The sequence below is a fragment of the Triticum dicoccoides genome, chromosome 1B, assembly GCF_002162155.2.
Source record: "Triticum dicoccoides isolate Atlit2015 ecotype Zavitan chromosome 1B, WEW_v2.0, whole genome shotgun sequence".
NCBI lineage: Eukaryota > Viridiplantae > Streptophyta > Magnoliopsida > Poales > Poaceae > Triticum > Triticum dicoccoides.
In genome coordinates, this window is record NC_041381.1 from 158,869,571 (window position 1) to 158,884,604 (window position 15,034).

Consider the following 15,034-nt stretch of genomic DNA (forward strand, 5'->3'; position numbering starts at 1 on the left):
TAGGGCAAGAAAGATTGCAATCTATACCAAGAACGATAAAATCTACAGGCACCAAATTTCTATTTGCAACAATGAGAATATCATTGATTCTTCCCATTGGCTTTTTAATGGTGGAATCCGCAAGGTGCAAATTTAAAGAGCAATCATCAAGATCATGGAGACCTAGAATATCACATAAAGTTTTCGGAATCGTGGAAACACTAGCACGCAAATCACACAAAGCAAAACACTCATGATCTTTAATTTTAATCTTTATAGTAGGTTCCCACTCATCATTAAGTTTTCTAGGTATAGAAACTTCCAAATTAAGTTTTTCAGCATAAGATTGCATCAAGGCATCAACGATATGTTTGGTAAAAGCTTTATTTTGACTATAAGCACGAGGAGAATTAACAACGGATTGCAACAAGGAAATACAAAATTCTAAAGAACAATTATCATAATCAAATTCCTTGAAATCCGAGATAGTGGGTTCAATGCTATTTAAAGTCATGACCTCTCCAATCCCACTTTTACCAAATTTAGCATCAAGATCTAAAAACTCTGAATTATTGGGATGCCTTCTAACTAAAGTTGACTCATATCCAGTCCCATTATTAGCAAGATTCATATTGCAAAACAAAGATCTAATAGGGGACACATCAATTACTTTAAGATCTTCATCATTATTTTCATGGAAACTAGAAGAACACGCCTTTACAAAGCAATCTTTCTTAGCACGCAATCTAGCGGTTCTTTCCTTGCACTCATCAATGGAAATTCTCATTGCTTTGAGAGACTCATTGATATCATGCTTAGGAGGGGTAGATCTAATTTTAAGAGAATCAACATCAAGCGAAAGTCTATCAACGTTCCTAACCAAATCATCAACTTTGAGCAATTTTTCTTCAAGCAAAGCATTAAAATTCTTTTGAGAAATCATAAATTCTTTCACACTATTCTCAAAATCAGAGGGCATCTTATTAAAATTACCATAAGAATTATAGTAGGAATTTCCATAATTATTAGAGGAATTACTAGGGAACGGTCTAGAATTAAAGTTTCCTCTATAAGCATTGTTTCCAAAACTATTCCTACTAACAAAATTCACATCCATAGATTCATTATTATTCTCAATCAAAGTAGACAAAGGCATATCATTGGGATCAAGAGTATTTTTTGGTAGCAAACAACTTCATAAGTTCATCCATCTTTCCACTCAAAACATTGATTTCTTCTATAGCATGCACTTTTTACTAGAAGATCTTTCAGCGTGAAATTGAGAATAATTAGCCATAATATTATTAAGAAGTTTTGTAGCATCTCCTAATGTGATTTCCATAAACGTGCCTCCCATGGCCGAATCTAAAAGATCACTAGAAGCAAAGTTCAAACCGGCATAAAAAATTTGTATGATCATCCATAAATTCAAACCTTGAGTAGGGCAATTGCGAATCATCAATTTCATTCTTTCCCAAGATTGGGCAACATGCTGATGATCAAGTTGTTTAAAATTCATAATATCATTCCTAAGAGTGATAATCTTAGCGGGAGGAAAATACTTAGAGATAAAAGCAACTTTGCACTTGTTCCAAGAATCAATACTATTTTTAGGCAAAGACGAAAACCAAACTTTAGCACGATCTCTAAGTGAAAACGGAAATAACTTCAATTTAACAATATCATTATCCGTATCTTTCTTCTTTTGTATATCACACAAATCAACACAGTTGTTTAGATGAGTAGTGGCATCTTCACTAGGAAGGACGGCGAATTGATCTTTCATAACAAGATTTAGCAAAGCAGTATTGATTTCACAAGACTCAACATCATTAAGAGGAGCAATCGGAGTACTAAGGAAATCATTATTATTGGTATTGGAGAAATCACACAATTTGGTATTATCTTGCGCCATGGCGACAAGTAATCCAACACATAAGAAAATAGAAAAAGGCAAGCGAAAAAGAGAGGAGAAGATTGGGAAAGAGAGGGCGAATAAAATGGCAAGGGTGAAGTGGGGGAGAGGAAAACGAGAGGCAAATGGCAAATAATGTAAATGCGAGGGAGATGAGTTTGTGATGGGTACTTGGTATGTCTTGACTTGAGCGAAGACCTCCCCGGCAACGGCACCAGAAATCCTTCTTGCTATGTCTTGAGCTTGCGTTGGTTTTCCTTGAAGAGGAAAGAGTGATGCAGCAATAGTAGCATAAGTATTTACCTCAGTTTTTGATAACCAAGGTATCAATCCAGTAGGAGGCTCCTCAAAAGTCCCACGCACCTACACAAACAAACAAAGAACTCGCAACCAACGCAATAAAGGGGTTGTCAATCCCTTCACGGCCACTTGCAAAAGCGAGATCTGATAGAGATACTATGATAAGATAAATATATTTTTGGTATTTTATAATATAGATTCAAGAAGTAAAGATGCAAATAAAAGTAGATTGAAAGCTTATATGATAAAAGATAGACCCGTGGGGCATAGGTTTCACTAGTGGCTTCTCTCAAGATAGCATAAGTATTACGGTGGGTGAACAAATTACTGTCGAGCAATTGATAGAAAAGTGAATAATTATGAGATTATCTAGGCATGATTGTCGGTGTACTAGAGTAGGGGTACCCTAGTATCCCGAACTTGTGCACGGGCAGTTGCAGCGCCCCGCGTCAAGGCTTGCCGAGTGACCGCCAAGGTCCTCCGTGGCTCCTTTGGAGCCATTCAAGAACAAAGTATTCAAGCCAAAGAGACAAGGCCCGGCAAGAGGAGCTTGCCGGGAAGGCCAACCAAGGCATCTCAAGGAACTTGCCGCGACGCGCCGCGCGTCCCGGCAAGGCCCGGTGAGCGACAAGCTTCCGGACGCGACAAGACAACGGCCGCGACAAGGCGCTTGCCGCGGCAGGCAACCACTCTGTACCCACGCTCCAGCACATCCACCAACGTTTCGCCTTGGGGTCTTTCCAGACGCGCGTGGCGAGAGGCTGTGCAGCCAGCGGTGCGCGGTGGCATGCGACGCTGACAAGATTGCCATCGTGGCAAGCGGTGGCGCCCCTGACGGTCCCTTTCTGCACTATTTGGGCGACGCAGACGGGCATTTAATGCCCTTGTCCCCTGCAGTCAGGGTTAGGTAGGATACACTGTACAGGTAGCTGTAGCAACCACCCCTCTTTTTCCATTTTTACCCTTGTCTACGTTGCCACCTGTCGGTGACCCCTTGAGCATATAAAAGGAGGCCCGTGCGCAACGTAGAGGGGGGTTCGAAGGCCAGAAAACACTCACGCTCGGTCTCGTTAGCAGCTCGAGTGTACTGTAGCACTCAGCGCTCCCGAGCAAGAACTCAATACAATCAGACAAGTAGTAGTAGGAGTATTATCTCTCCGGAGAGCTCCGAAGCTGGGTAAACTACTCGTGTGTCTCGCATCGATCTGCTCTTCGTGCGATCTCCGCCCCCCGCCGAACCGAAAGGGGCTCGGTCCGCCGGTCCCCATAGGTGTTCGTGGATCAGCTTCCCCGACATCTTTGGTGCGCCAGGTAGGGGGCGTCGAGTTTGTGTGAACCTGATCCAGCGTGCACACGAGCCAGATCTTCATCTTCTTCATCGACATGCCACCGAAGAAGAAGACTTCGGCGGCAGCTGTTCCGTCCACGTCGATCCCACCATCACCGGAGCAATCGGGCGGTGGGGTAGACGCCGGCGGAAGAACGGACATCGACGAGGGAGCTCACGACGCTGCCAGGTCCAAGGACAAGGCTGCGTAGACCTCGGCGTCCGTGCATGTTCCGCGCCCATCTCAGGAGGCGCAGGACCGACAACGTCATGGTATTCGCAGTACCATACGTTTGTTGGACCAAGATCGAACTGGTGGATCTCGGGGTGCTCAAGACCAGCATGCACACCAACATGCTGGCATGAGCGAGGCACGGTCGCCTGGACGGGATACTGCTCCTTCTAACATAGTTAGAAGTCCGAGCATATCCCGCTCCTCGCACCGTGCGCCACTGCCACCCACCACTCCAGCAGAAGCTTTGGGGCGAGCTCAACTGCTCCTGGATTACCCTCCAACGGAAGACAAGATCGACGGATGGAGGGCCACCATTCAGAGTCTCATCGGCTTCGCCAACGGCGACACTCCGCGGCAGCCGAATACATCGCTGCCACGGCAAAACTGCCAGGCGCGAGCCGATGGCGACGAAACCGGTGGGGGTGCAACCACCATGCACTCTCCACCCCGAAGGCCAAAATCACCGACTCGTCGGATCCACCTTGACAGCGACTCCACCGCATCATCAGATCCACGAGCTCGTCGCGATCAGCGCCAAGTTCTTCATGAACGACAGCAAGAAGATGCTCGTACTCGCATCGAGCGCTGAAGAGAAGCGCGACGTCAATCAGACCAGCATGCTGGACCCTCTGTTGACATGCATGCGCCAGGGGAACCAGGCGACTTGCCGTACGCGGTAGGTTGCCCTGCGTTCATGCATGACCTGCGCAAGTCCAGTGGCCCAGCACGAAGAATTTCAAGCCAGATGTACCAGAGAAGTACGACGGCAAGTCGCATCCGTCGGAGTTCCTCAGCATCTACACCATCACGGTGCAAGCTGCCAGGGGACCGGACGACAAGATCCTTGCCAACTACTTCCCACTGGTGCTCAAACCCAATGTCAGATCCTGGCTCATGCACTTGCCGAACAACTCCATATCCTCCTGGGCAGACCTATGCCATCAGTTTGTCGGCGCCTTTACAGGCGGCCACAAGCCTCATGGCCAAGAGAGCGATCTTCATCTGCTCGCCCAGAAGGAAGGAGAACCCCTGCGCAAGTACATTCAAAGATTCAGCCGTGTACATCACAACATCCCAGATGTCCACCCTGCCGCGGTAATCAGCGCGTTCCATCAGAACGTGCGGAACCGCAAGATGCGGGAGGAGATGGCGATGTGCAAGATCAAAGACGTCAGCGAGCTATATGCCCTGGCCGACAAGTGTGCACGCACTGAGGAAGGGAGGAAACTCCCCGGAGAGAATGTAGGAGCAGGAGGATCTGATAGTGAGGAGACTGCCCCGGCAAAGAAAAACCGGCGGTGGAACAACAGGAAGAAGAAAGGCAAAGAGGTGCTAGTCATTGAGCAGTCCGGCAAGAAAGCCAAAGCTGGTAGCTCCGGCAAGGAGATTGCCGCGGGCACCAACCACCAGGCTGTGGCGGTCGCCGACAAGCAGGACAGCACCAACGAGCAGTACTGCAAGATCCACCGCACCAAGGGCCATGACCTCCAGAGCTGCAAGAAGGTCGAGCAGCTTGTCGAACAGCAAAAGGCTGAATACGAGCGACACGACAAGGAGAAGGCCCAGGAAGGCGCTGGAGGAGCCAGCAAGAAACGTCCCGGCCGAGGAGGACGCCGCGGCAAGGCCAAGCAGCGGCAAGGAGACAGACCTCCCCGCGGCCGCGACAAGGATGAAGATGACGACGACGATGAAGATATGGATGATGACGAGACCGATGAGCAGGAGTTCCAGAAAGCCACAGAGGTCCTATGTGTTGACGGCGGTGCTTCTCTGCATACTTCACACCGCCAGCTCAAGCAGTGGGTGCGGGAAGTCAATGCGGCAGAACCACCCATCGAGTCACGCAAGCCTCTGAAATGGTCCAGCACGCCTATCATCTTTGATATTGAGGACCATCCTGATTGCATAACTGCGGTCGGGTGCTTGCCGATGTTGGTTTCACCAACTATCCGCAACCTCAAGGTCACTAAGATGCTAGTTGACGGCGGGGCCGGCTTGAACCTGATCTCCTCCGCGGTACTCTAGAAACTCCAGATCCCTGATAGCGAGCTTGAAGAGACTGGCACATTCCAAGGAATCAATCTGGGAAGGAGCAAGCCGAAGGGAAAGATCACGTTGCCGGTAACATTTGGCAGCGAGTTGAACTTCAAGACTGAGAGGGTCACTTTTGACGTTGCTGATTTTCCATTGCCTTACAATGGGATACTCGGACGTCCAGCACTCGCCAAATTCATGGCAGCCTCTCACTATGCATACAACATGCTGAAGATGCCAGGCCCAATAAGTGTCATCTCTGTCCCTGGCGACAAGAAGGATGCTCTTATCTGCGCCGACAAGATCTACCGGGAAGCAGCAGCCGCAACAGATCGCAAGTCACTTGCCGCTGAAGCTCCCGGGGCGAAGAAGAAGACCAAGTCCGGCAAGAGTTCTGATACCCACTCCGGCAAGCGCACCTCTTCGGAGTGCTGCGCTACCGTCGAGGACGCACCATCGAGCTCCACCGGCAAGTGTAAGAAGACAATGGCAGCCCCACCAGAGACTAAGAGGGTGTTCGCCAAGGAGGACGGCACTGGTGGTACCTTCACCATCAGTGCCACTCTCGACCCTAAATAGGAAAGCGCGCTCGTTGCTTTCCTGCGGGCGAACGTCGACGTGTTTGCATGGCAACCGTCTGACATCCCCGGTGTTCCCAGGAAAGTAATCGAGCACCATCTTGCCGTCTGCCCTCATGCATGGCCCGTCAAGCAGAAAGTCAGGAAACAGGCAGTGGAACGCCAAGAATTCATTGCAGAAGAAATCAAGAAATTGGAAGCAGCAGGCCTTGTCAGAGGAGTGCTCCATCCTATGTGGTTGGCCAATCCTGTAGTCGTGCGCAAGGCAAACGGGAAATGGAGGCTTTGTATCGATTTTACCGATGTTAATAAAGCTTGCCCCAAAGACCCATTTCCCTTGCCGCGCATCCACCAGATTGTTGACTCCACGGCCGTATGTGACTTGCTTTTATTTCTTGATGCATACTCAGGATACCATCAGATCTTCATGGCAGAAGAGGATGAGGAGAAGACCGCATTCATCACCCCATGTGGCACATATTGTTTCGTATGGATGCCCTTTGGTTTAAAGAATGCTGGTTCAACATTTGCAAGGGTAGTCCATGACGCTTTTGAGCCACAAATACACAGAAATGTGGAAGCATACATAAATGACATAGTGGTCAAGAGCAAGGACAATGCGACTCTGATTCAAGATTTAGACGAAACCTTTGCAAATCTGCGCAAGGTCAACCTCAAGCTTAACCCCGAGAAGTGCGTGTTTGGAGTCCCCTCCGGCAAGCTTCTCGGGTTCTTCGTGTCTCAGCGGGGAATTGAAGCCAATCCCGACAAGATCAAGGCCATTGAGCAGATTAAAGCACCAAAGCGTGTCAAGGATGTACGAAGACTTGCCGGTTGCGTAGCTGCTCTCAGCAGGTTTATCTCTAGGTCTGCTGAGCGCGCCCTGCCATTTTTCAAAATATTGAAAAAGGCACGTCCAATGAAATGGACTCCAAAGGCGGAGGCTGCGCTGCAGGACTTAAAGAGATACCTGTCCTCCACTCCAACACTTGTCGCACCTAAGCCACAATAGAAGTTGCTGCTATATATAGCGGCAACCAATCAAGTGGTTAGTGCTGCGTTAGTAGCGGAGAGGGAGGCGGATGATGAGCCAGCAACCACGGCAGAGGCATCTAGCGACAAGCAAGGGACTTCACCGGCAAGCTATGGTCCCGACAAAGATGGATCTACGCAGGAGCGTGACAAGATGCAGAAAAGAATGGTGCAACGCCCAGTTTACTTTGTCAGTTCCCTTCTGCAGGGGGCTAGATCGAGGTACTCTGGTGTGGAGAAATTGCTTTTAGGCCTTCTCATGGCCTTGAGAAAGCTGCGCCATTACTTCCAAGCACATGAGATCACAGTCGTCACTCGTTTTCCGCTGAAGAGGATACTGCAAAATCCAGAAGCAACAGGCAGGATTGTCGAGTGGGCACTGGAACTGTCAAGCTTTGGCCTCAAGTTTGAAAGCACTTCAACTATCCAAAGCAGAGCACTCGCAGAGTTCATAGCAGAATGGACGCCAACACAAGATAAAGAAATTTCAGAAACAAGCATCCCCATCAAGGAAGCAAGCAAAGAGTGGCTGATGTACTTTGATGGTGCCTTCTCGCTGCAAGGCGCCGGTGCGGGCGTGCTACTTGTTGCACCCACCGGAGAGCACCTCAAGTACGTAGTCCAGATGCACTTTCCCAAGGAGCAAGCAACGAACAATACTGCAGAGTATGAAGGTTTGCTTGCCGGTCTCAGGATCGCAGCAGACCTTGGGATCAAGAAGCTCATTGTCAGGGGTGACTCACAGCTTGTCGTCCCCCAAGTGAACAAGAACTATCAGAGTTCGTTGATGGAAGCTTACGTGGATGAAGTGAGGAAGCTAGAAGAACACTTTGACGACCTGCAGATGGAACATGTTCCAAGAGCTCAGAACGACATTGCCGATGGCCTATCAAAGTGCGCCGCACTTAAGTTACCTGTGGAACCAGGGATCTTTGTGCTCAAGCTGACTCAACCATCTGTAACGCCATCAACTGGACAGAGCAAGAAGAGGAAATTGATTTCTGGTGACTATTTTCCGGCAGAGCTCCCCGAAGCCGCCACCAAGAAGGTCATCAAAATCAACACCAAGGGTGCTGAGGAGCAGTCTGCTCCGGCGAGCCCTAGGGTTTGTTCCGTTGAAGCAAACGCTCCCGATAAGTTTTGCTCCGGCAAGCTTGCCAGGGAACATCAAGCTCCAGCTGAGCCGCAGGTTCTCGCCGTAGAAGCAGATGTTCCCGCAGCAGCAGATGTGCCTTTAGTCCTTGTTGTCGAGCCGCAAGCTCCAACATGGGCACAACAGATTGTCCTTTTCCTTCAGACAGGAGAACTTCCCGAAGAACAAGAAGAAGCGGAAAGAGTAGCCCGGCAGTCAAGTATGTACCAGTTTGTCGACAACACACTGTACAGAAGAAGACTCAACAGTGTGAAATTGAAGTGTATTTACCGGGAAGACGGACAAAAGCTGTTGGCAGAGATACATGGAGGCATATGTGGTCACCACATTGGCGCAAGAGCACTTGCCGGCAAAGCGTTCCGGCAAGGTTTCTTTTGGCTGACAGCCCTCCAGGATGCAACTGCACAAGTAACCAAGTGTGAAGCGTGCCAGTTCCATTCCAAGCAGATACACCAGCCAGCTCAACCTCTCCAGACGATCCCTTTATCTTGGCCATTTTTGGTCTGGGGGCTCGACATCCTCGGCCCCTTTCCCTAAGTTGTCGGGGGCTTTGAGTACTTGTACGTTGCAATCGACAAGTTCACAAAGTGGCCGGAAGTGGAACCAGTGAGGACGGTGACAGCACAGTAAGCAGTCAAGTTCTTCAGGTTGATTGTTTGCCGTTTCGGGATCCCTAACAGGATCATCACCGACAACGGCACACAATTCACGAGCCGCGCCTTCATGCAGTACGTCCAAGATCTTGGCGCCAAGGTCTGCTTCGCTTCTGTTGCTCATCCGAGAAGCAACGGTCAAGCGGAGAGGGCACATGCTGAAGTGCTGCGCGGGCTCAAGACCAGGACTTTCGACAGGCTGCGCAAGTGCGGAAGGAACTGGATCGAGGAGCTGCCGGTGGTTCTTTGGTCAATCAGAACGACACCAAATCGAGCCACTGGCCAGACACCTTTCGCTCTAGTCTATGGAGCAGAGGCAGTTCTCCCCATGGAACTCATATACGGGTCACCTCGAGTGCTCGCTTATGATGAGCTTGAGCAAGAGCAGCTGCGACAAGATGACGCGCTGCTCCTTGAGGAGGACCGTCTTCAGGCTGCTGTACGAGCTGCTCGATACCAGCAAGCTTTGCGCCGCTACCATAGCCGCAAAGTTAATGCCAGAAGTTTCGAGGAAGGCGACCTTGTTCTTCGGCGTGTTCAGTCCGCCAAGAATTCCAACAAGTTGACGCCGAAGTGGGAAGGCCCTTACCGGGTGAAACGAGTCACTAGGCCTGGCGCAGTCCGCCTTAAGACCGAAGATGGCATTCCGGTGAGCAACTCCTGGAACATTGAGCATCTTCGTAAGTTTTACCCGTAAGGCGCGGTTGCCGGAACCCGTTCCGGCAACCACCTTTTGTACAAGTCTTGCCGATGTTGCATGTAATCCTTTGTACAAAGCCGGGCGCAGACCCCGTGCATAAGTAAACCTCATGTGCTCCGCACATCTTGTCAATTTCATGCTTTTTAGTTTGCATGTGTTATCTGACATTTTGTGCAGCTCCTACCCCCGGTAAGCAATAACGAGCCATAAGGCTCCATATCTTTATTTTCTCTTCTTTCTTTTTCTCAAAAAGGAAAGGAAGGTTCCCTCGCACACAAGTTTGCCGGGGGGAAAGGAGAAGATAATGGTGTGGACCAGGCATCGTTCAAGGAAGTTTCGCCTCGCCGGAAAGCAAGCGACAGAAAAGCTAAGTTGCCAAAGTTTGAGCAATCAGTTTTAAATTTTTAAGTTATCTTCCTCGAACGACCGTGCTTTGTATGGAAAACCTGCGCATGGAGGAACCAACTCGTAGCTAGTTGCGCCCTTACTTTGTTTCGAGTCCGCTCAACAACTTAAGTGAGCTGCGACTAGTTGCGACAAGGTTTCTTGTCGGAAGCGGCACCGCCAGCAGGCTGCTGACGTCCCGCACTCAGCGCTCGTGGCTCAGGTGCCTGCGCTGACAAGTTCCCTAAAAGCGTAGGTCAAAAACATACAAAGGAAGGAATCAAGTAAAGGAAATAACATAGCAATCTCTAGCCAAAATAGAGTTATATTACAAGATAGCTTGTCGCAGCTCTAATAGATTGTTCTCGTGACATGACCAGCAGCGACAAAGAGAAAGAGAAAACAGGCGGCCTAATCTACACGATCGCCCTCAACCCTCTTGATCCCGCTCACCTTGTCCACAATGGGTGCGACAAGGGCATTGAGCGCTTCCAGATCAGCATCCGGCGGCAGGGACTTGAGGACGTTGGTGAAGTTGAGGCCTGGGTTGCGGAAGGCCACCTTCATCAGCAACTTCTGGAGAGCTCCTGCGCAGATCTTGCGTGACTCATCGGCCAGCTGCTTTGGGATCTTCTCCCGGAGTCGCTGGAGGGCCGTCGCCACGCCTTTGAAGAACAAGCTGAGCTTGGCGCTGGGTTGGAGGTGCTTGTCGGAGGAGTACCCGAGATCCTCCATCCCCAGCTGCGCCAGCTCCCCGTCGATGGCGGCGGCAAGATCCACAAGACCCTCAGTCCAGTGCTCCACAGTCTCCTTGAAAGCATCGTGGGCGGCAGCAACATTCGCCAGCAGTGCCTCGTCGGCCTTGATCTTCTCCGACAAGGCCACCTCCCACTCCCTGGCACCGTCCAGCGTCTGAGTCAAAGTAGCCAACTTCAACTCGAGATCTGCATTGGAATCCTTGGCGGCGCTGAGCTCCTTGCTCCTCTCAGCGAGAAGACCCTGCAGCTCACCATGAGCGGCAGCGTCCTTCTCGCGCTCACGCTTGAGCGCGGCAAGCTCCTCGCCGCTCGCCCTGAGATCGGCTTCCAGTTGCGCCACCTTCGTCTCCAGCTCCTTCTGGGCGGCCTCGGCAGCTGCGGCAGCATCCCTTGCTTCCTTGAGAGCCCCGCCAATTCCTTGCTCGCGTGCGGCAAGCTCCTCCTCGTAGCTGTCAAGGTTAACCTTGCGCTGTGCCAACTCGCCTTCCCGCGCAGATAGCTTCTCGGCAGCAAGCCACTGCTCCTCTTCAACTTCAGCCTTCTCGAGGAGGAAGGCTTTCCGCTCCTCGAGAAGTTGCTCCCGCTCCTCCGCCAGGGACCGGAGAGCTTCCTACCTGAGACCCCAGAGCTCCTCCGTGCGCTTCTCGATATCCACTCCCGCCTTCGCGACAAGTGCTTCTCGGGATGCCAGCTTGGCTTGTCGGGCACGGTAGAGCAACAGCAGCTCCCGCAGCAGCCGCTCCTCCTCAGGCTTGTCGCTGCTGCTGCTTGGCGCGTCGACCAGCGTCAGCCCAGCGGAGGCGAGCACCTCTCCACCCACGATCTCTCCCATGATGCCGCATTCGACGCGTGCCGTTGGGGGAGGGCGCGGTGGATACGGAGTAAGATACGGCATAACCCAGGCCGCGCGTGCCCGTGCCCTGTTTTGGGCCTGGCCCAACAGCGCTCGGCATCGTGTGTGGCCCAGGCCCGGGGGCTCCTGTCGGTATACTAGAGTAGGGGTACCCTAGTATCCCGAACTTGTGCACGGGCAGTTGCAGCGCCCCGCGGCAAGGCTTGCCGGGTGACCGCCAAGGTCCTCCATGGCTCCTTTGGAGCCATTCAAGAACAAAGTATTCAAGCCAAAGAGACAAGGCCCCGGCAAGAGGAGCTTGCCGAGAAGGCCAACCAAGGCATCTCAAGGAACTTGCTGCGACGCGCCGCGCGTCCCGGCAAGGCCCATTGAGCGACAAGCTTCCGGACGCGACAAGACAACAGCCGTGGCAAGGCGCTTGCCGCGGCAGGCAACCACTCTGTACCCGCGCTCCAGCACATCCACCAACGTGTCGCCTGGGGGTCTTTCCAGACGCGCGTGGCGAGAGGCTGTGCAGCCAGCGGTGCGCGGTGGCATGCGACGCTGACAAGATTGCCATCGTGGCAAGCGGTGGCGCCCCTGACGGTCCCTTCCTGCACTATTTGGGCGACGCAGACGGGCATTTAATGCCTTTGTCCCCTGCAGTCAGGGTTAGGTGGGATACACTGTACAGGTAGCTGTACCAACCACCCCTCTTTTTCCATTTTTATCCTTGTCTATGTTGCCACCTGTAGGTGACCCCTTGAGCATATAAAAGGAGGCCCGTGCGCAACGTAGAGGGGGGTTCGAAGGCCAAAAAACACTCACACTCGGTCTCGTTAGCAACTCGAGTGTACTGTAGCACTCAGCGCTCCCGAGCAAGAACTCAATACAATCAGACAAGCAGCAGTAGGAGTATTATCTCTCCGGAGAGCTCCGAAGCTGGGTAAACTGCTCGTGTGTCTCGCCTCAATCCGCTCTTCGTGCGATCTCCGCCCCCCGCCGAACCGGAAGGGGCTCGGTCCGCCGGTCCCCATAGGTGTTCGTGGATCAGCTTCCCCGACATCTTTGGCGCGCCAGGTAGGGGGCGTCAAGTTTGTGTGAACCTGATCCGGCGTGAACACGAGCCAGATCTTCATCTTCTTCATCGACATGCCACCGAAGAAGAAGACTTCAGCGGCAGCTGTTCCGTCCACGTTGATCCCACCATCACCGGAGCAATCGGGCGGTGGGGTAGACGCCGGCGGAAGAACGGACATCGACGAGGGAGCTCACGATGCTGCCAGGTCCAAGGACAAGGCTGCGCAGACCTCGGCGTCCGTGCATGTTCCGCCCCATCTTAGGAGGCGCAGGACCGACAGCGTCATGGTATTCGCAGTACCATACGTTTGTTGGACCAAGATCGAGCTGGTGGATCTCGGGGCGCTCAAGACCAGCATGCACGCCAACATGCTGGCATGAGCGAGGCACGGTCGCCTGGACGGGATAGTGCTCCTTCTAACATAGTTAGAAGTCCGAGCATATCCCGCTCCTCGCATCGTTCGCCACTGCCACCCACCACTCCAGCAGAAGCTTTGGCGCGAGCTCAACTGCTCCTGGATTACCCTCCAACGGAAGACAAGATCGACGAATGGAGGGCCACCATTCAGAGTCTCATCGGCTTCGCCAACGGCGACACTCCGCGGCAGCCGAATACATCGCTGCCACGGCAAAACTGCCAGGCGCGAGCCGATGGCGACGAAACCGGTGGGGGTGCAACCACCATGCACTCTCCACCCCGAAGGCCAAGATCACCGACTCGTCGGATCCACCTCGACATCGACTCCACCGCATCATCAGATCCACGAGCTCGTCGCGATCAGCGCCAAGTTCTTCACGAACGATAGCAAGAAGACGCTCGTACTCGCATCGAGCGCCGAAGAGAAGCGCGACAGCAATCAGACCAGCGCGCTGGACCCTCTGTTGACATGCATGCGCCAGGGGAACAAGGCGACTTGCCATACGCGGTAGGTTGCCCTCCGTTCACTCATGAGCTGCGGCAAGTCCAGTGGCCCAGCACGAAGAATTTCAAGCCAGATGTACCAGAGAAGTACGACGGCAAGTCGCATCCGTCGGAGTTCCTCAGCATCTACACCATCGCGGTGCAAGCTGCCGGGGGACGGGACGACAAGATCCTTGCCAACTACTTCTCGCTGGTGCTCAAACCCAATGTCAGATCCTGGCTCATGCACTTGCCGGACAACTCCATATCCTCCTGGGCAGACCTATGCCATCAGTTTGTCGGCGCCTTTATAGGCGGCCACAAGCCTCATGGCCAAGAGAGCGATCTTCATCTGCTCGCCCAGAAGGAAGGAGAACCCCTGCGCAAGTACATTCAGAGATTCAGCCGTGTACAACACAACATCCTAGATGTCCACCCTGCCGCAGTAATCAGCGCGTTCCATCAGAACATGCGGAACCGCAGGATGCGGGAGGAGATGGCGATGTGCAAGATCAGAGACGTCAGCGAGCTATATGCCCTGGCCGACAAGTGTGCACGCGCTGAGGAAGGGAGGAAACTCCCCAGAGAGAATGTAGGAGCAGGAGGATCTGATAGTGAGGAGACTGCCCCGGCAAAGAAAAACCGGCGGTGGAACAACAGGAAGAAGAAAGGCAAAGAGGTGCTAGTCGTTGAGCAGTCCGGCAAGAAAGCCAAAGCTGGTAGCTCCGGCAAGGAGATTGCCTCGGGCACCAACCACTAGGCTGTGGCGGTCGCCAACAAGCAGGATGGCACCAACAAGTAGTACTGCAAGATCCACCGCACCAAGGGCCATGACCTCCAGAGCTGCAAGAAGGTCGAGCAGCTTGTCGAACAGCAAAAGGCTGAATACGAGCGACGCGACAAGGAGAAGGCCCAGGAAGGCGCTGGAGGAGCCAGCAAGAAACGTCCCGGTCGAGGAGGACGCCGCAGCAAGGCCAAGAAGCGGCAAGGAGACAGACCTCCCCGTGGCCGCGACAAGGATGAAGATGACGACGACGATGAAGATATGGATGATGACGAGACCGATGAGCAGGAGTTCCAGAAAGCCACAGAGGTCCCGTGCATTGACGGCGGTGCTTCTCTGCATACTTCACACCGCCAGCTCAAGCAGTGGGTGCGGGAAGTCAATGCGGC